The sequence below is a fragment of the Cyanistes caeruleus genome, chromosome 5 (genome assembly GCF_971803275.1).
Source record: "Cyanistes caeruleus chromosome 5, bCyaCae1.hap1.1, whole genome shotgun sequence".
Lineage (NCBI taxonomy): Eukaryota > Metazoa > Chordata > Aves > Passeriformes > Paridae > Cyanistes > Cyanistes caeruleus.
In genome coordinates this window covers 50,208,859-50,229,607 of record NC_141705.1, presented here as the reverse complement: position 1 = coordinate 50,229,607, position 20,749 = coordinate 50,208,859, and the positions used below count along the sequence as shown (strand labels likewise).

The 20,749-nt window shown below is 39.5% G+C and overlaps 1 long non-coding RNA gene across 1 annotated transcript in view; it reads left to right on the top strand.

Annotated features, from left to right (window-relative positions):
* LOC111929425 (uncharacterized) overlaps positions 1–20,749 on the top strand; it is a 319,169-nt gene that overhangs the window by 256,226 nt on the left and 42,194 nt on the right. The window contains exon 4 of the long non-coding RNA XR_015286712.1: positions 17,568–18,270. This is a non-coding gene — a long non-coding RNA (uncharacterized LOC111929425). The remainder of the gene's footprint in view (positions 1–17,567; positions 18,271–20,749) is intronic.

The following is a 20,749-nucleotide window of genomic DNA, read 5'->3' as shown; positions in this document are numbered from 1 at the left end:
AACAGTAAATTACGGTCAGTGCAATCCAAGAGGTCAAAATCCCGGTACCCCTGTCCCACAGCAGGGAAAAGCTACACAACTGATAAACTGTTGAGCAGCTGTGCCAGCCCCTAAGCTATACATTTCAGCCACTAGAGAGGAAAAAAAACCCAAAAAGTACTAACCTGCTCTTCCAGCATTTCTAAGTTTTGAGTATCAAAACCAGGATCCAACCCAACTTTTTTAACATTCAGGTTTTTTCAGTCAAGTATTTTACTTCAATTAACCCAATATTTGACTTTGAATTAATCCAATATGAAACAGGTTTTAGGCAGGAAAGATATTCTGAAGCCCTTCTTACAGCTGGGTTATTCTGCATGCCATGTGAGGCACGTTCCAAAACTGAGTGTTCTTCACTGGCAGTTCTGACTGGGAATGAATATCTGGCATTCAGCTGTAGTCCAGGTCTTCCTTTTATACCACTTATAATTTGGAGGTAATATAATTTAGAGGTATGGTTTCTCAAAGCAACCCTTAGAGCCTTTAACTAGGAAGTGTATTAAAATAAAAACAAATCAAAATTGGACAACTTCAATCCTCTTTAACCATATCCCTATATTTAGCTCAAAGTGCACAGATGCCTGAGTCTCTTTAGTGATGCAGCCTGCTACAGGTCTGTATTATGTTCCATGTAGCCCTTTCCAGACCCTATGTTATAGTCTAGAGGCACCTGCATGGCTCAAGTGAAAACTTACTTTATACCTTTTGATATTAAAGTTTATTTTTCAGTGTAGGGATCTAATTAGAATGTATTCAGTCTGTAAACAAACCACTGTATAGTTGAAGGAAATTTATTTTTCCTTTCAACAGCATAAGGATTTTAGTAAGCAGCTGATATGCAGATCATCCAACCTTGTAGAAAAGGTAAGCAGTGTGAAATTATATATGAGTTATTAATAATTCCTAATAGGAGGAAAAGACCTAACAGAAAGGGTGAATCAAATTACTACAATAATCACAGAGATGCATTAATTGGGATTCATTTCAGCACATTTCTGGTACTCTGTAATGTGAGTCAACTTGTAACTCAGCAAGAAAGCATGTTCTTCCTCATTAACAATATTTCCTCTTGAATTTAAATTCTTCTGTTTCATATTCATACACTGATGCTAGCACTGCACTTGTAGGATAGCTTTTTTATTATAAAAATGCTTGTCTAAATACATCCATTGAACTACAGCTCCCAAAGTGTGGAAGAGCTTGTTTATGTCTATTCTCAAACCTTTATCTATTCATCTCCTTCTCCACTGAATTCTAAGAAGTCAGTAAAGAATTATTTGTTAAATACTGTATAATGGAAAAAAGATTACTGCAAGAAAAAAAAAAAAGAAAATAATAAGATGCTATACTGCAGAAAAATAGGGTGGGAAACTATTCAGTGATCTTATTATGCTAACCTTATCTCTCTGTTAGAAATTTTAATCCTGCTTTGATCCAGTTGTCTTTCTTACAACTGATTTTCGGATTTTGGTATCTCTTTCTATGTGCACATACTTTCAGCACAGGGCTGCCTATATTCTGTTAGACAAAGCAAGATCATCTGGATAAGACTGACAGCAGACTGAAATATTTTAAAGAAAATTCTTTTCTTGTATGTCCCTGACCTTTTTTCAAGACCCTGCATGTATTTCTAGAAGGGCTGGGTGAGTCAGGCAAGCATGTGTGCGTGCACACACCACCACGCGCCCACCGCACACACCCAAGCCCAAAATAAAGAAAAGCCTTTTGTGTAGCATGGAGGATACATAAATGTCAACAAGAGAGGTAAATAATGGCCATTAATTTGAGTAAAGAGACAAGAGCTGAGTAGGAAAATAAACTAATAGCTATGGAAGCCGCCTTGATAAAAGAGAAGTGAGGAGAAACAGTTGAAACAGGCTGAACAAGTACATGGTTATGGAAAGCCAATGATAGAAACTACATGAAAGAGAAAGAATACAAAGTATCTGTGCTGTTATGTATCAAATTTCATCATAATCCAGCACAAGTCTAAGTATAGGTAATGAAGTTCCATACTAGTTTACAGAGAAATGGGACAAAGCAGAGTAAACAGGACTCTTAGTGAATGACTTCTGTTCCGTACCTTATACAGAAGATGAGTAGGATGTTCATTGCAAATGTACATACAGTGTTAAACAAGTCCTTAAAGTACAAAATTACTAAATTAAAATTACTGTTTCTAGTAAAATTATAACACCTGTTTATAATGAATTCAAAAATACCAGCATGTGTGTGGGAATTTGAAGGTGGAAGGGAAGGGAGTTAGCTATTTACTTTCTTTGGTGGTTATCTTATATTTGTTCTTTTTTATACTTAAAAATTTTGCACTATAATTTATCTGTCTAAACCTAACCTGTGTAAATTAATCTTAGACAATTTCCATTTCTTTATATTCTTTAGCTGATCAGTATCTCCTTCCATTAAATTGGCAGCATGCTTTCCTCTTTTGGTTTCACTTATCTGTTGAAAAGTGGTTTTAACAAGTTTGGATGAAAACACAAACATCACAAGAATATCTTTGCATCCTGTGATCACTTTTGCTGAGTTATTAGATCTTCTCAAACTGAGAATAAAGTTACCACTTATATGCATTTGAGAATAGATAGATGTATAGAATGGTTAGTTTTATCATCTGCCATGGCCAACAGATGCTGGTAAGAAACAAATAAATTGCATTCTCATCTATATCAGTGGAATACGTCATGTCTTTAAGAGCTCCTGCTGACTTTGAAAAAGAAAATAGCCCCATTCTTGCTGCATTTTTTTCTTTTGGAAAAACTGCATTTTAATAATTGCTTACATGGTCTTCTTGGTAAAATCAAACAGCAGTGACATGTTCCTGTTTTGGAAGTTCTTTCTATTTTTCTCAGTAATGTCTTAATATTAAAGAGTTTTTTCTAGGCCAAACACCACTGGGGTTATTGGGCACAATTCATTTTTGTTGGGTAGGCAAACAGAAAACCTCCCAGAACAAATCTTTAGAGCAGGCATTCTACTTTAAAGCTATTTTCCTCAGTGCACACAGGAAGGCAGAAAATGCACACAATCTCTTCCTCATCATTTGAGATAAAGCACGTACTTCAAAAATTACATATTTGTAAAGGAAACAGGTCTCATGTTACTCCTTGAGTGGCAACAGACCATGCACTCTGCAGATGTTCCTTGGTTCAGTAATCTCAGTTATTTCAGGGGATTACTAACATTACAGGTTGTACCATTAAACTACAGATTCGCTCTACAGCAAAGTCAAGGCTGTTGAAACGAACAGAAAAGAGAGTATTTTATAAATTGTGCCTTATATTGCTAGGTATCACATGGGGATTTTTATTTAAGGCTCTCCAACATTGTACACTACATGATAACATTCTAGAGAGCTTTTAAATTTTAATTTCTTCACTTGGAGATTGACATTTTCTATGTTGGTCTTTATGAATATCTTGGGGATAGTAAACAACCAGCCAAACACCTCCATTTTGTGGGCTTCAGTGATGTGGTTTAACATGTATCTTAATAAAGAATTGCATCAGTACAACTTAGGATGTGGAGGACTATGGAACAAGACAAACTTTCAAGGTTATAAGCTTATGAAAGCTTGCACATCAGAAAATCTGTTCTAGCTTCAGGGTGTAGGTCTTTCTATGAAAGAAGTAACAAAAAAGACAATAGAAAAAAGAATCAGCTATTGGGTTCAAGGAAAAGGAAGTAGAATAGGCCAGGACAGGGTTGTTTTTGGAGTAGGGTTTTTGTAGGACACACAAAATTCAATCAAATCAGGAATTAGCTGAAGAGGGAAAACACAAATGAGAATATAGGAATGAGAAGATGAAGAGGAATCACATAGGCCCCAAAGGAGATGCTGGGACTGGGCAAGTAGAAAGATGAAACAGTACACATAAAAGAAGATTGGACAAATAAATAAAAAGAAAGCCAGAATCCAGTGGTAAATTGCATGGCAATGTCTGTGTGACAGATTTGTGTCTGGCTGTAGAGAAGGAGTATACTAAGGGCAAGGAAGCAGCAAAGTGAAAGAGAAGAGATGAGAAAATAAAGCTGGATTCAAGGATCTGAAGGACTGTGAAAGGCTGGGTGTAGACAGTAAATTTTCAAGGGATGAATTATGCAAACTAGGGGAGACAGATCAGATTCTGGGGAAATGAGCAGAAGTGCCTGTGATCACAGGACCCCCTGTACTGAGCAGCAGTAGAAGAACCAGTTCCCATTTCTCTCCATTTCTATTTCACTTTTGTGCAATATTTATGGTTCTCATCTCCTATAAGATTACAACTGTGTTACACAGCTGTCAGTTGTGCCATTACAGATATTCAAAGGCTGGCTGGATGTGGTCCTGGGCAGCTGTCACTAGGTTAGTCTCCTTTGGCAGAGGGATTGGATCAGATGACCTCCAGAGGTCCCTTCCAAACTTAGATTATAATCCTGTGAAGTCACAGCTCAGTGTCAGACAGTGGGAAGAAGATCTAGGGAAATGACTTGGTTTTTCCATGTCCTGTGAAATGCCACACACCCTCTCTTTCTCTGTCCAGCCCATGCACAGGAATTCCACAAAATTAAAGTGTTATAACTTTCATCTGGGACATTATTTCCATTCCCCTAGGTTAATGGTTAGGCTCAATTATTTTAGAGATCTTTTCCAACCTTAACAATTCTATAATATTTTCAGTTCCATAATTACATGCTATTTGTTGACTGTCCCCTAAGAACCTAGAAAACATAACTGGTTTAACACAGCCTCATGGCCATAATGCAAGAAAACTATTTGTAAAGATAAAAAATACCTGCCCCTAAAGGAAATACTATGAATACCTTGAGTTTCACTAATCTTCAAACAAACTTGGAAAGAACCCCAAAAATCACACAATATTTCTATTATCTATTTAGAAGCATACTAGCTACCCTGATTTAACATCTTTCCTGAGACTCTTCTAGTTTAGAGAGAGTTGCTAACATTTCTCTCTGTGGCCTCCATAAAGACCATATGAAGCAGATGCTAATAGCACTGCATTTTTGGTAATACAATAAATATGAAAATGAACCTTCACAACTTGATTGTGTACCTGTTGAGAGTTTATGGAGACAAGTGACCTTAATCTCTTAAGCAATAAATACTTACATATTTAAGTGACTGCTAAGTACACAATTAGGGTTGTGTTGACATGTAGACAGGATTTGGTTTTGCCTGCTCATTTTTACCTAGAAGCCAGCAACCCTTTGGGTCTAGCTTGTTCTGGTTTTGGCACAACTTTGCTTTCCTCTGTGTTCCCTTCTCCCCCAGTCCTGAAGCTGTGCCACAGAGGCCCACAGAAAGAGGAAAACACTGGCCACCACTTGTAATTTCAGAGGCCTTTCAACTTTTTGTAAGAACACTTCAGTGAGGCGAGGCATCTTCTTACAAGCAATTTAATTCTTAATCACTAGGGCTTTAAGTAGGAAGAGGCTATATGCTATCATGGGAAAATGCCTAGGTGTGTTAATTCTAGGGAGATGTAAGTGATCATGCTCTGTCATCTGTGGTGATTTTCACACATAGTACAGCAACCTTAAGTGGTGGTATGCAGGAGTAAATAAAGACAAGTTTCAGCAGAGCTGTAGGGTAATACAGCTGCTTGTAGATCTTACCTCCGTAAAATGAAGGGTTAGAAAAGGAATGACTGTTATACGTACAGACCAACAACAAGCAAAGCTTTAGTTCTTTGTTTCTGAATTAGAACTGATAGAATTTTCCCTCTGCCATGCTCTACTTTCCTACTCCCCTTTCAGTCTGAAGGAACAACTTTTTTACAAATACTGACTCTGCATGCCTGGAGTCTGGTTGCATAATGTCCCATGGGCCTGCAAAATATGTGGTGCTGCTGTGTACTCACAGCTTTGAGTCCTGAGTGCATGAAAGACATTCAGTGTGAACTGCCAAGTCCAGTCTCTAGAACCATTGCACCCTCACATTTTTAAATGTCTAATGGTGTTCAGAAGCTCAGAATAATTTCAGGTATGCTTATTTATATTCCTAAATGCATATATTTGGTATGTATGTGCGTGTATAATTCTCAAAAGGCATGAACTATGCACTAGGAATGTTTTTTTTAAAATTGCTTTCTGAGAAAATACACAGTAACTGATGGCACTATTGACATAATTCATAAAGAGAATAGTTGATTACCTGTTCTATAACTGAGCCAATGAATATTCATAGTTCCCTTGGTATGGAGCTGGCATATTTCAGCTAATTAACTCTTCTGCTTAGTTGGTGCATATGTGCACTTTTTATATGATACCAAAGTATGTTTAATTGGGGTTTGGCAGATAGTACCAAAGAGAGTTTGCAAACAAACAAACAAAGTAGACTCCATTGCCATTTCCATAAATGGAATGGTATCACTTTATGGATGTCTGTATAAAAATGCCACCTCATTCCAAAAGGGCCTAAAACTCACACTATTAGGGCAATCTTCAGTTAGGAAATGACAGGGGAAATACTTCTTTTTAGGTAAAACACTTATTTCAGACATGCATATAAATTTCTACTCAGAGTGTTTCAAATGTTGATAATTACATTATCCCCATTCCTGAATGTATCTGAGAATACTATACCATCTTTGAATTAAAATATTAAGATGTCATTTTTCCTTTGAGAATCTTGGATGCAAGCCAAGGTAAGTGAAAGATCAGAAGTTGAGCTGCTGTCTCAGTTTCTTGCTTAACTTCTTGTCTTTTGCTGGGAACACACAGTGTGGCTGGCAAGGAGCACAGCCGGGCACAGACTGCTCACCACCACCTTGTTGAAAACAAGTTGCCTAATAAGATGACCTGAGCTAGTTTTGGGGGGTGTATCCAGGTATCCTTTCAATGGCCTCACCAACAGGACACTCAGGTCATGCCTGGCTCCTGGTGGAACGCAGAATCCAGACACAGCTGAGGTGTGACCAAAGTCAGGAATGCAGAGCTTTTTGTGCTCTGAGAGCCTAGAGGTACCCCAATATCCAATCACAAGAAAATTATACAAGTGATGTGCTCTGCTATTCTGCTTCCATGGAACCCTTGCCTGGTCTCCCAGCTACTTTTGTCCCTGCCACAGCAGAAGAATTAAAACTTCAGTTCAGTGACACAATGTTCTCATGTTAATGGGTACATCAATCCAGGCACTGGCTTGAGTTATTCTCTTCTACCTATGAGAATGCCACCTTCTGAATTTTTAGTCTTAAATTCTATTTCCCTCTTTTGCTAGTCTTTCCTCCACCCTATAAGCTTTTCCACCCTTATGGCCCTTTCCCATGCTCTTCCTTGGTATCTGCTACTGAAGAAGACTAATGTGAGTCCACCATCCAAAACAGCAGCTTTATGTCTAATTGACTCATGATTCTTTTGGATCTTTTTGGATCCCATCTTTCTCTCTGAACCATGACTGCTACACTTTCTGTAATCATAATATCTGATTCTGAAGCAAGGCTGACTTCTGGTTCTGAAACAGAACTTTTTAATCAGTTATTACTCCTTTTACACAGGGCTAGAGTACACCTGGAGGAATCACATTGTCACAGGTTTAAGGGAATAAACTGTCTTTGCTCTGTAGCTAGTGGGAAAAATGTTTCCATGTATACAAGCTCTAAGGCATCCACAGCAATATTTATATCAGATTAGATATGTTGCTGAAAAAAGAAATCAGATCAAGCCACTCAGAAAAATTCCCCACACTCTGCACTAAGTTAATATAGTGGCACTGGAGTTAGACATCATATTAGGGGGTATGTGGCTCTTAATTCAGGTAAAATTGTTTCCTGCCAAACTCAAGTTTACTTAAGCAGTTATCAGAATCTCATCTAGACCTGTCCCCTAAGGAAGGTGTGGCTTCCCTTTTAACCTGAAGTGTGAAGTCCTGATACATATTGAATTCCACTTATGATCTCAGCCATCAAAATTTTATGCAACTCAATGAAAATCAATTCTACTCTTCATTTTTTGAAATTACATCATTTCTGTGTATACTCTAATCTGCTCAGAAACACCATGGCACTTTCCTGTGTCTGAAGCTGTAAAACAATATAATCTCTTATAATCATGACCAATATGACTTTTATGTCCTTGATAAAATATAGCAAAGAAGGAATAGAAGATCGAACACAATCTCTTTCAAAAGAAAGGTCTGAACTACATTTTGAATACTTCTTTCATAAAACTAGGAACAGACTAGTTCATGTTCTGCTTCAGTAACTTCTTGTGAAGAAAATACATTTAAAAACTGGTGAGACTTTTCTCCTTTTCATATTTGTTTCTTCTATATGTAAAGCTTTAAAAAATGAAATCCATAATTAAATTATTTTCTCTGTAAAGCTAATAATTTGAAGTTAATTTTTTCTTACCTACATGATTATTTCATCATAGGTATCTAGTTATTATGTTGTAATGGTCAGTCAGATTTAGTAAATAAATCTTAATTCATGATAACCTTTAGTAGACTTTGAAACAGCAATAATGTCAAAAGAATTTGTAAAATAGCTGTTTTTCCAAATGTTAAAGCTATATCACAGTTGGTTTTTTTTAATTGTTAACCATGCTGCAGGGAGTAAAAGTAATTTTGCATTCTAAAGAAGGCACAGCACTGGGTTTAAGTATGAAATGTTTTATTGCCTTCTGGTAACAATAGGGAAATGCAGCACCTGGGAGAGCCTTGTAATGAGTTTTTAACATTTGCTAACATTCCCCCACCCCCTTTACCTCAGTGCTTGTAAAAAAAAAGAAAATTATGAGAAAAAAAATTCTCAGTTTCTGGGGGTGAATCAAGTCACACTGTGCCTAAAAGTGTTTAAAGTAAGGATTCAAGATTCAAACTGGTCACAGTAAAGTCAGTTGATTTGGAGTGGTCTGCAGGATTTCCTCGGTGTCTACCATGGCAGGGACTACAGAAACCAAGAAACCAAGGTGACTTCTCCAAAGACTGTCCTTTCCCTGGGAAAGTAAACTCCAAATGTTTAGTTGGCAGAATTTCTGTATTGCCTGGACACCAGCTTCTAAAAATATGTTTATACTTACCCCTGTCAAGGGCCTGCAGCAAGGGCAGCACCATTCAGGGGAGATGATAGGGGCATGCAGCCAAGGGAGTGTAATTCCTCTCCCCAAAAGAGCCTTTGAGCCTCACAAGATGGGTTTCTTCTTTTATAGTGCCATCATTTTAATTAGCGTAAGCACTGAAATTATCTGATAGCAGTATTGTAATGACCTCAGCTAATGCACTGGTTTTAGCACTGCCTTTTAAATGAGCTAGTGAATCTAGATGTGGCATGAAAATATTCCAACAGGCATTTTATAGTACTTCTGTATAGATGAAACTACAGTTACAGTAATTAAAATGTTCTTGTAAGCCAGTAGCATTCCAGTCCTCCTACCCCTTACAAGACTCTTTGGACTTGTGTTAGCTTTTACCACAGTGATTCTCAAGCATGTGTTTTTGTCCAGACCAGAGCATGATCCACTTTTGTCTAGTTTAATCAGTCTCACAGGAGACCCCCTGACCTGCTTGCCGAGAAAAGTGAGAAAATAGAAATTCACTTGATAGTCTCGTGACCTGGAGTCAGAAATCAAACTGCAGTATCTCTCAGGAGCACTAAAATTCACTTTCAAGAAGCCATGTGTTTAGAGGCACCAGCCTAAGTTCCTATTAGAAGGTGAGACCTGAGACAAGTAACTCGTAAATAAAACAAATAAGGCTACTTGTATGCTGCCACTCCAAATTAATTGACTTCAACTGTTGAAGGTATTTAATGGAGTTGCTTAGATTTTGGGTTTGGAGGTGAGCAGAATTGTGCAGGCTGCTTGTTGAGCACTGTGCTTTCTGTTTGCATTATGGATGATCAGTGAACAGCGTGGCCACTTGAAGATAATTTGCAATATTCTCCTTTGATATTTACCTCTCCCATTCAGTGGAAAAGACATATGATTTTTTTAGTTTGATAATAAATTATTGACTTTAAGGTAAGCAATATATGTCCAAAGATAATGCTTTAATGACAGTGTGTCCACTCATTGAATCAGTTATGTGTCTAAAGAGACATCTGCTAATCAAAGGAAGAATTAGAAATATTTTGTCTCGTTCCCTGTGGGACAGCAAACATCAATCAATAGATCTGATCCAGAATAACCTGCAGTGATTTTTTTTCCTGCAGAATTTAAAAGTGAAATTCCCATCTTCTTGATTTTATGGGGGTAAAGATATAGTACTGTTGAAACTAGATAAAGTATTTATGGAGTAAGGCAATAATGTGAATAGGAGTGTCAGAATCTAACCATTGAACACTAAATAATTAAAAGTGAGATCATAATGAAATTCCTTTCTGCCTACAGGTAGCTATTTTTTTCCATAACCTTTTTGTTAAATGCTAGGAATAATCAGGAAAGGGATAGCTGCAAATAAAACAGGCAAAGGCATTAAGTTGCATTACAACTGCTTTTAACTTTAATGGCATTCCCTGAATCTGAAATAACCACTGTTACTTACAACTTGACCTCTTTGATCTGGCAATAACTTAGCCCCTTAAGCTAAAAGGTAACACAGTCAATTACACCTCAGCACTCTTTTCACAGGAGACTTGTCCTTCCTAATGTAGATTCAGTAAAACTGATAATGTTTGCCTTATTTTTTTCTTTTGCATGAGTGGCAAGTGATTCCATCTATTCTTTTTAAATCAAAGATGAAATAAGAATGCTCTTCCTGATCCATTGCCTAAACTTCTAGGACTTAGGCTCAACTATTCTTCTCTTACTCAAGTTTTAATCTTTGCTCTCCCATATGTGCAAAATATACAGAAAACAATCTACACATTGAATTCAAATATTGCCTAAAGCAATCCAGGGCCGTGTTGAAAATGTGTGAGAGTGGTGCATTTATATTACTGTAGGTACAGATAAGTGTTTGTGATTTGAGCTCTACAGCAGATTTTTCCTTTTCTGGTTTGGTTATCTGCATTGTGACAAGAAACCTTTCAGAAATTCAAGCTTTCAATCACATTTTCTACTTTTTTCTGTCTGTCTGGGGCTTTCCTGTTTCTTACCAAATTAACCATGGGACATTATTTCTCTAAGTTGCTGCCTGTAAGAGAACCCAGAGATCTCCTTCCACCTTCTGTGCTGCAGCTCAGCTTCAGGGAAAACTCTCTCTCAGGGCTGTGTGAGTTTCCAGGTAGCTACTTTTTAGTTTTCTCTTTGTTAAAAAGCTTAAAAATAGGGCCACCAAGCACCTCCTTTCTCCATACCCTGTTAATGCATGTGTCTCTTGATGCAGAGCACCATACAAGATAGCGTCAGAAGATTCCCAGTTTGCATCTACCTTCTACAGGGATAAAATTTAGGAGTGTATGAAGATCTTCAAAACCATCTATGGTAGCTGGGGGACCTTAGGAAGCTGATCTCTGCAGAGTATGATCAGAGAGCTGCTAAGGTATCAGATATGGCTGGACGTGGTGCTTGCCTGTAGGCAACTTGTTTCTGCAGATGGGGACAGGAATGCTTCTCGCTGCCAGTCCTCTGTGAAACACAGATGGAGCCCAGAGAACAGGAAGGGAACCCTCCTGTCGTTCCGATTGTCTCCAAGGAGGCAAGATGTGTGTGGGAGGCATGAAGGACTCATTAGAGACAGCAAGGTAGCTCACCACTGAGGGCAGGAGATAAGTGGTGTCAGAAGAGAGCATTTTTGTGAGGAAAGGGAGAAAACCTCACTGTGGGAGGAATGTACGCGGGAGTCCAGGCATGTTTGTTTTTTGAAGATTCTTGTTTTAGTTTGTGGAAGGTACTGGGCTTCAAATAGAGACTAAATAAGGGTAAGACCCAAAAGGGTCCAGAGACCAAGAGGTAAACAAACCACTTTCAGAAAGCTACTTCCTTTGGAAAGCAGAGCAACAGTCAGTCTTAAATATAGAGACTTTCTGCTTCTAAGGACAGTAATTTTGAATGCTATTAAGCACTGGCCAGATCCCAGGACTTCAAAATTTAATATGGGGTTTGATACTTTTGAAAGTTGGTTTGTTTACAAAAGGAACCTCTATTTTGTCTCCTACTCTTGAAAAGGATAGAAAGGCTTCAATGAACTGTTGTGACCAGCCACGCTTTAGAAAAAAATACACAGTTCACCTCAGTGTTGACTGCTTCTCCAAGTCTGTCTTTGGAGTTACTTCAACTGTGATTAAGATTTCCAATTATATTACAGCTGGAAGGATAAAACACATCAATGAAAGCAGAATAAATCTTCAGGGCAACCTGAGGACAATAAAGTAGCCAAGCCACAGGGAATGAGAAAGAAATTCACTAATAAAAATCTAAGTTGTTATGAAATGCTTTTCAGTCCAGCTTCTCAGAGAAAAATGCACATTTCTATTGCTTTTAATCTGGAAGGAACTGAGGTGCAAGGCACTGAAATGACAAAGTGAAAGGGCAAATGCAGAGAAATGTCCTGTAAACATGGAACATAAAGAGATGTCATTTGCCATGGGAAGCTGTCAGAAGCCTGTTGGAGGGCAATTTTCAGTGGTCAAGTTGTATTTCTTATTTTCTTTCATTTTTGACAGGAAAAAAACTATACTTTTCTGTATTTCTATAGGAAGTACAACTCTAGAGGAAAGAATAATAAATTTGGGCTAAATTGAAACCATTTAGCATTGAGTTTGATTTCTGCTTCAGAATGTAGTGTAGAAATAGGATAAATAAAAATTTCATTTAAAAATGAAATTCTTTATTCAGAGAATACTTCAATATGACATTTTGGCATTATAATTCCTCCACTTTTTATTTCTTTCTTCAATAGTATTCACTAAAATTCACACAGTTTAGCAAAGTATTTTTAGTTTTGTCTGTAGAACTGCATTTTCTGATGGAAAATTGTTCCCTTAAATTTTTTTGTCTGTCTCAATTTCAGTCACGCATCTATACTTTCCTTCTGCTTATGCAGAATTGTCCCCTGAAGTATATTTTACCAATGCTTTGTCCAGTCTTGCTATAAATGTCTCAGACAATGAGACTCCCACTGAAAGATTACTCCACAGTCTAATAGATCTGTCAGAAAGATTTTCCTGAAACTCAGACTATATTTTCCTTGCCTTAATTTGGGATGTCTTGGAGCAGCTCATGAAACGCAAGCATAGTAAATCACTTGAACCAGATGGTATTCATCGGGGGGGGTTCTGAAAGAAATAAAGTGCAAAAGAGGGAAGATACTGGCAATAAATCATTAAAAATAGCAGCTGTTCCTTTTAAAAGGGAAAATCCAGTTTGTACTTAGAATAAAAATTATTATTCTTTTTTAACTGAATAAAAGATCAGTTTCAAGAATGGCAGCCTGATGAGCTTAATCTCAGCTTCAAGGAAATCTACTAACAATCTAACTACAGTCCAAGTATTAGATGATTATAATTTTAGACCGAACTGTGGCATCTCCCACAGGGGTAAATAATGACTCTCTGGCGTGAGAGAAATCTTTGGAAGAACAACAGCCATAATTGTGTAGGAAATTTCATTCTAGAAAAAAAATCATAACTGAATGGTTCTAACATTCTTGGATTTTTAAAAAAGTTTCTGGAAAGGAGTCTCTAGAAGAGGATTTCATTGGAGGGTGAGTTTGCTATTACTGAGCTGGATTTTGTAAATGAAGGCTCCCAATGCTAACATCTTGGGAGGCAGCAGGGAAGGAGTTTATCACACCAGGTGTCCAAACCTGCAGTAGTAATGTCTGTCATGATAAGATATTTATTTCACTTTAAAATGCAATGCGCTTGCATTACAATAGGCAGGGTGAAGGAAATACACCGAGCAAATGGAGCATGAGCAAGTTAAGATTTGTGATGGTCCCTAGGTCTGATGGCAACCCTTTTTTCTCCTCCAAAAGAATCCTTTATCTCAGCCAGTAACCACAGGAAATTCAGTGCATTCTGCTCTACTTTGGATAAATTTTCCACCAGTGGAATTTAAATAACAAATAAACATCTCCCTGTGAAATTTGTGACAATTATCTCCTAGGTAAATCAAAATGTGGCACAAGAAGGGCACATCTCTGTTTTCTTAAGAAGCGTGTATTTGTATTAAAAAGCGGGAGCAAGACAAATTGGTATTTCCATACAGAGATGAGGCATTACATTTATTATTATTCAGATCTTATCTCCAATTATGTTAGAAATTTAGCAGGTATTCCTGGGGCTTGAACCACCTGTTGAGAAAATCTCCCTGATTAGTGTTGCATGAGCAAGTTATAGGAAAAGAATTGTGAACAGAGAAAGAAAAAGTGGTCTAAGAAAGAGAAGCACAGGGAGCAAAAAGCTGCTGGGAATCATGCAAAAAGCCAGAGAGGACTGACAGTTTTAAAAGAATTATTCATCCATCTGAATGCTTTGGGCAAGGAAAGGTAAATTACTTCTTTTCTGCTGTGTCATTTTGATGCCTACTTGCTTTGGATTTCCTTTCTGTAGGTCTCATTCATGGCAGCTCCATAACTCTGCCAGATCCATGCCTTCAAAGGTATCTGCTAAACTTCCTAACATTCACTTTGTCCTCTGCAGGCATCACACATTCAGCTCTGACTCACTTACAGCTGCTTACATGTCCCATCTGCATTTGCACTAGATAAAGTCTAAGTCCCCAAAGAAAGTACCCTGGAATCCCTGTGTGGAAAGATTGATCTACAGTCTACAGATAGCCCTGGAGGATATATCTGAAGGCCTGCTTTATTCCTGCAGAAAGGGCTTGGGGGAAAGGGATTGTTGCAAATACTAACTCCACCAAAGGTTTTCCTCAAGAAAACCTGGAAGGCTGACCCAGAGTCAGTGCTAGACTGTTCCTATAGCACAAATTTTACTTGTGGTTCTTTTGACTTCAAAACTGTCAGCAGAAAGAGTGGAGAACTCCATCTAAGCATGTGAGAATTGCTACTGACGTCTCTGGCAAAAAATTTTTGTTGACTTAACTAGAAACATATCCAAAGGTTTTTCTAGCTAGAAACTCCTGTATTGTACAACAGTAGCTTTTACTGTTCAAAATAATCATTAAAAGACAGATTCTTACAATTTCACAAGTGCTTTGGCACAGAACTGCAGTATTTCACACCTGCCTGCCCTTCCACAAAGCGACAGAGCTGCAGTCTCAAACCAAAGTGTAGTTGAGAGCCTGTCCCTGTATCACCTTGGTTAAGGTTTCCTCTACAAAGTAGCAATTTTTGGCAGCTTGCCGGGACACTCTTCCCTTCCCACTGGTAGCAGATGCCCACATGTAAATCTCTGTAAGAAATCCAAATTCTGGGCTATTTTCCACACAAATCTGAGGGTATTCTGCTTGGATTTAGTATTATTAGCACTGAAATCCATGTACAAGGGAACTGAACATGATAAAGAAGAGAATGTGTTCCATTTTTGTGATTTCTCAACAAGATGGCTGAATCTTAAGAAGAAACAAAACAGAATGGAAAAGGAGAAAGGTCCCCAAGCAATGACATTTTCTTTTGCCAAGTGTAAAAATTCATGTGAGTCACCTGAGACAGGTGTTCCCTGTGGTCTTCCTGCAGCCCTAGTGCTGTGATTATCCCAAGTGGGAGATGCACTGGAGTGCTCCTTATGCCACTCACACGCAGGTTTCTCTCCGGTCTGCAAGGGGATGCAGCCTCTGCAGGGTCAGGAAGCAGCCATGGCTCATTCCTATTGCCAAGACTGCACTACAAAACTAGCATACAGCCATTGCCATCCAGTTTGATCCTTACTTTTTTTTTCCTCATACAAACCTTCCAGTATTATGATTATGTTGCCTTCAGCAGAATTTGTTTGATATGCAATGCGGTCCCAGAATATCGTCAAATTCCAAAGTAGCCACTTTGACTGAAAGCTATTTTTGGAGGACTATGAAACCATTCACTCAAAACCTTTGAGATTTCTCAAAATGTATTTGTTTTGCTTTGCATTCATCTTTTTGAAGTTTGCATTTTTACTGGGTAAATGCTATACTGTGAGTGCTGCAGAAACCTATCCTTTATATTGTTGTAGGAGCTTAGGTTGTAAGAACTGCTAGATATATTCAGAATTTACCATAAAGGAGCTTTTGTTCCATTTAATAGTTTTTGACATTAACTATGCTCTGCTTCTCAGAGGTGTTATCTGGAATTTCTACCAAGCTATCACAGAGAGTGGCAGACACATAACAAAATAGGTAATTAGTGTTTTGGGGCACAAAATGGGTTTTTCCTGGTGTCTAGATCCATGGTAGGCCATTGAAGATTACAGACCATCCTGCTGTTGATTTTCATTTAGAGATAAATTGTTCCTATTAGGCTGTGTCGCTGCCTCAGTAAATAGCATCATTTTAATCTACTACTTCCCCGGCCTATTACTACCACAATCCAAAACCTTGTTGGTTCATGTCTCTTTGAAGATTGCTCCTAGAGTTTCCTTCCAGGAAAGAGGAAGTGTTGCCTTGCTCTGATTGGCTTGGAGTACTGTGGTAATGAGGTCACACCTGGGTATGGTTCTTCTCCACTTCACTTAGAACAGGTTCTCAGACCCAGAATTCTCCAGAGTTAAACATAGAATACACAAATATAGTGAAGACTTCACCACTTTAAAAGACACAGAAAAAAAAATCTTTGATTGGAAAAAAAAAAAAAATAAATATAGTCTTCCAATATAGGGATTATATCATGTGAAAGGAAAACATTGTGCTTTTTTGCCCCTTTTTGTAGATAAAACATTAGTGGATAAAATAGGGGATCATATTCCTCTTTTGAAAAACTTCCGACTTAGAGATTTGAAGAAAAATCAATGTGACATTTGAATACACTTTGAAGCTCTTTCACAGCTTGAAACTTCACAACTTTTGTCTCTCCCTTTTTTTATCAACTGTATTCATTACATTTCCATATAAAGCAGCCTCCTTGTTAAATATCATCTCTCTCCCTCTTCTTGCTCTTTTCCTCTCTCTCACTCTCTCTTTTCCCATTTCCCCCCCTCCCGGCACTTTGCTCTCCAGGAGTACTGAACACTTTCTCTCAAAGGTAGCAACACACCATTCAATTAAAGCTCCAGCCTTTGTAAGGACAGATAATAACTTTGATCGCCGCATTTGTATAATTAAGGGACAGGCCTCTGGTTTAAAGGGGCTCCTCTCTCGCCTTTGAACCAGCGAGAGCGCGATGAGTTTTCCGCGGCCCCGGCGCTGTGGGAAAGTCGCAGTCTCCTTTGGTGGCACATCTATCTGTGCACACACAGGCTGCCCGTCCCTGTCCCAGGGCCGGCGATTAGGCAGCCTCCCGCTGGCTGCAGATGGAGTGAAGCGGGCCGATAAGGGAAGCTGCCTCTCTGCCCTGCCTCAGATGGGCGCGGGGAGAGCTGCTCTTCACAGCAGCCCCGCTGCAAAGCCATTTAAACAAGCGGGCAGGAAATGCTGGGGTAATTACCCAGCGCACGGAGGGGGTCTCCGGCTGTCAGCGCCATTGAGAATGGATTCGAAAACTCGCTCAGCAGATTAATTGATCTTTTTTTTTTTTTTTTTTTTTTTTCCTGCAGCCCATCTTTTGAATAATTCTCGCAGCAGCAGCACCCAGCCAAAAGTTGGGAGAGTGTGGCGTGCCGAGGAGAGGCATCCTCGTCCGCAGACGTGCGTATTTACTGGCGTCTGCAGCAGGCTTTCTTCTCCGCCGGAGCATTGAGAAATTTAGCGATAATTCATGCTCGGTAAATTTGTTTTCTGTAATAAGATCAAGCCCACAAAGGGAGAATGAAAAGCAGTGCTGCCTGCGCTTCCTTATCAGCGGTGATGCCAGCTAAGCGCTGTGATCGCAGGGAGCTGCTCCGAGGTGCTCTCGCCTGCTGCTTTATTCACTTCACTCAGAAAAGACTTCGCCGCAGTTTTAATTTGCAGCTTCGCACCAGCGAAGCGGAGGCCAGTTCAGTGGAGCAGCGGTGGCCAGCGGGCCCCCAGCGAGAGCGGCCAGGCTCCTCTCCATCCCGGCAGGCCACTCCAGTGGAACATCGGCCAAGCGGCAGCTTTGTTGCTGGGGAGATGAGTACCAGCCTCTCGCTTCCGTCTGTCCCTGCCCTCGCTCTTCCCAGCTGGTAGAGGAGGGAACCTGGCAGCGCAAATCTTGGTGCTGTACCCACTTGTCACATTTGCCTGGCAGAGGATGCGCCAGCAGGAGGGAAATGGTGCGCGGCGCATTTGTGGAGGTGCACGTGTGTCTCCTCTGTAGCTGCATTAGCACATCGGCAGGTATTCTGTGCCTAAAGCAGAGAAGGATGGGCCAGCAAGGAGAACCTGCAAGTGTTGCTCTCCTAGGTGGCTAATATTAATCGCTCATTTAAGGAAAATAGAATAATATTCTGTGATTTAGATGTTGTGCTGCAGAGAGGATTTCAAAACTCTATATTAGCCCTATCCTAGCAACTTGAGATAGAGCAAGTGTCAAAAATGTCCTGATCTAATTTTGAATCCCTATATTTGCACAGAATGATCTAGTACCTTGGCAGTTTCTGTCAGGGCACTGTTCAATTCAAACTGCATTTAGTTGGCACATAAATTGCTATCATACCAAAATACGGTGAAGAGAGCAATTAAAATCCATTTCTATGATGGTTGTCAGCTTCCTCATACAGGACTTTTCTAGTATTGCAGAATGTCTCTTTAGAGCCCAAAACTGACAAGTTGCTGTGTGTTTTCCCTGTCTCCAATTTTTCCTGCCTTCACCAATGTTATTGGTACATCTGTGAGCGTCATATCCCTCACTCACAAAATACCAAGGACCAGACTTCTGCAATTAAATTGCAAACATTTTTGCAAGGGAAACTGTTTGCTTTATGTGGGTTTGAGAGACCAAAGATTCACGTGACTCGCAGCCGGGCAGATGTCCGATCTGCCGGCAACGTGCGCGCTTCTCTTCTGCAGGCGCAGGCACAGACATCCACATGGAAAGTCTGCAAGTGCTGACATACTCAGTCACACTACAAGGCCCTGTATTCTGCATAATGCCCTCAGCAGACCGCATTTCTTGCTTGGTGTTAAGAAGTTTCCAAATGGAAAATTCCCTATAGTGCAGGCAGATGATTTAAGAAAATTGCTGGGACTACTCTGACTACGTGCTTGTGCACCTCCATCCTTCTGTCCTATAAAATGGGGAGAAACGTGTCTGGCTGATTTCACAGGGTCTCCCTCAAGTATTCTTATGTTTTGATCCACAGGTCTTACATTTCTTCAGCCTTGGATGTCATGACAGAGTAGAAAGAATCACAAATCTCATTTGGCACTACGAATTTCACCTGTGTTTGAACTACAGTGCAAAACAGAAGTGTGCAGCTTCCTCCTGTTCAATTGCACTCCATTTTACATCCAGGTTTACCCTTCTACCTCAGGAACTGGGGTGCCTACAGAGCTGGAAATGACAGGTCATCTCCTTTCCTGCCTGTTTTTGGCCATAGTTTGGTTGTTGATGAGTAGTAAAGGCAGGTATCTGCTCAGGCAGAAGGCTGAGGACCTGCCATCCACTCCAGCTATCTCCAAGGGTAGTTATAGTCACAGGACTTCATTTCCTAAGGCTGTCACAGACCAGGAAAGCCCAGACCAGAGAAGCACTCTTAAAGTCTTTATATGACAGGAAAGCCCAGAGAAGCGCTCTTAAAGTCTTTATATGACTAGTGGTTTACACTAACCACTAGTCATATAAAGAGATTTTCAACAGGCCAGTGGAGAAAATTCCTTTAGCTGTTCATTTTTAAAAATCCACTTGTATCTGTGCAAATGACTGTTTGCAAGTAAAAACATTCCTAGACCCTGGAAAAGGGGACTGTAGGGTCTGGATGCACCTACTGATGGCATGGCACATGCAGGAGCCAATTTTGTTTCGAAAAGAACAGTGTATCTACAGCTTGCACTCTGTCATAACATATGTGAAATTAATATCCTACTGCAAGTGTATACGGTGCAAAGGAAGCCTTTGGTACAGTGCACCTTCTTGAAATTAATCTCTAGCTCCTGAATCCTTCATCCTGAGGAGAAGAAACAAGGCTTGAAAGCACTCCAAAGAACCGTGTTGACATCACAGCTGCTGTTTTTAATACCCCACTGTGCAGGGTAGCATCCTGAAAGAGACTAAAAGCCTCTGTCCATCTACTCATGCCAGATCCAAAGCAGGTGGCTGTTAGAGCTGTCTTTTTCAGGTTGCCAGGCCTTCTTCTGGGGATCTATCTTAGAGCCAAGGGCAATCTCCAGTGGGGTTTGCACCAATTATTTACTCTATTTATATGTAGCTAATTAAGTGATAATCCTAAAGAATCAGGATATATGTGAAATAATAATTATTACTCACCAAGCACAAGCTGAGCAAATTATTTGTTTGTTTCTTTTGTTTATGCCCATATGCTTTAATACTGATGATTGAAAGTTTGTCACTGCACCTTGGGATGTAATTATACTGTCAAAACTAGAGTTAAAGATAGAATAAGTTTGGTTGATGGGGGAAAATGAGGAGTTTTAATTTCAGGGAAGCTGTAGAGTAAAAAATCTGTCGTTTGGACCCAGCTGTGACATCAGAAATATTTTTGAGTTCCCTATCAATGTCAAATGCTGGAAAGACCACCTCTGGTCACAGGAGAGGTTCAGAGATTTGTGGTGCAGTTTTAATGGCACAGCATCTCTACAGATGTGTGATGGTCTCCTGGTGTGGATGTTTCAGAGGCCATTTCGGCAAGTAAACCAG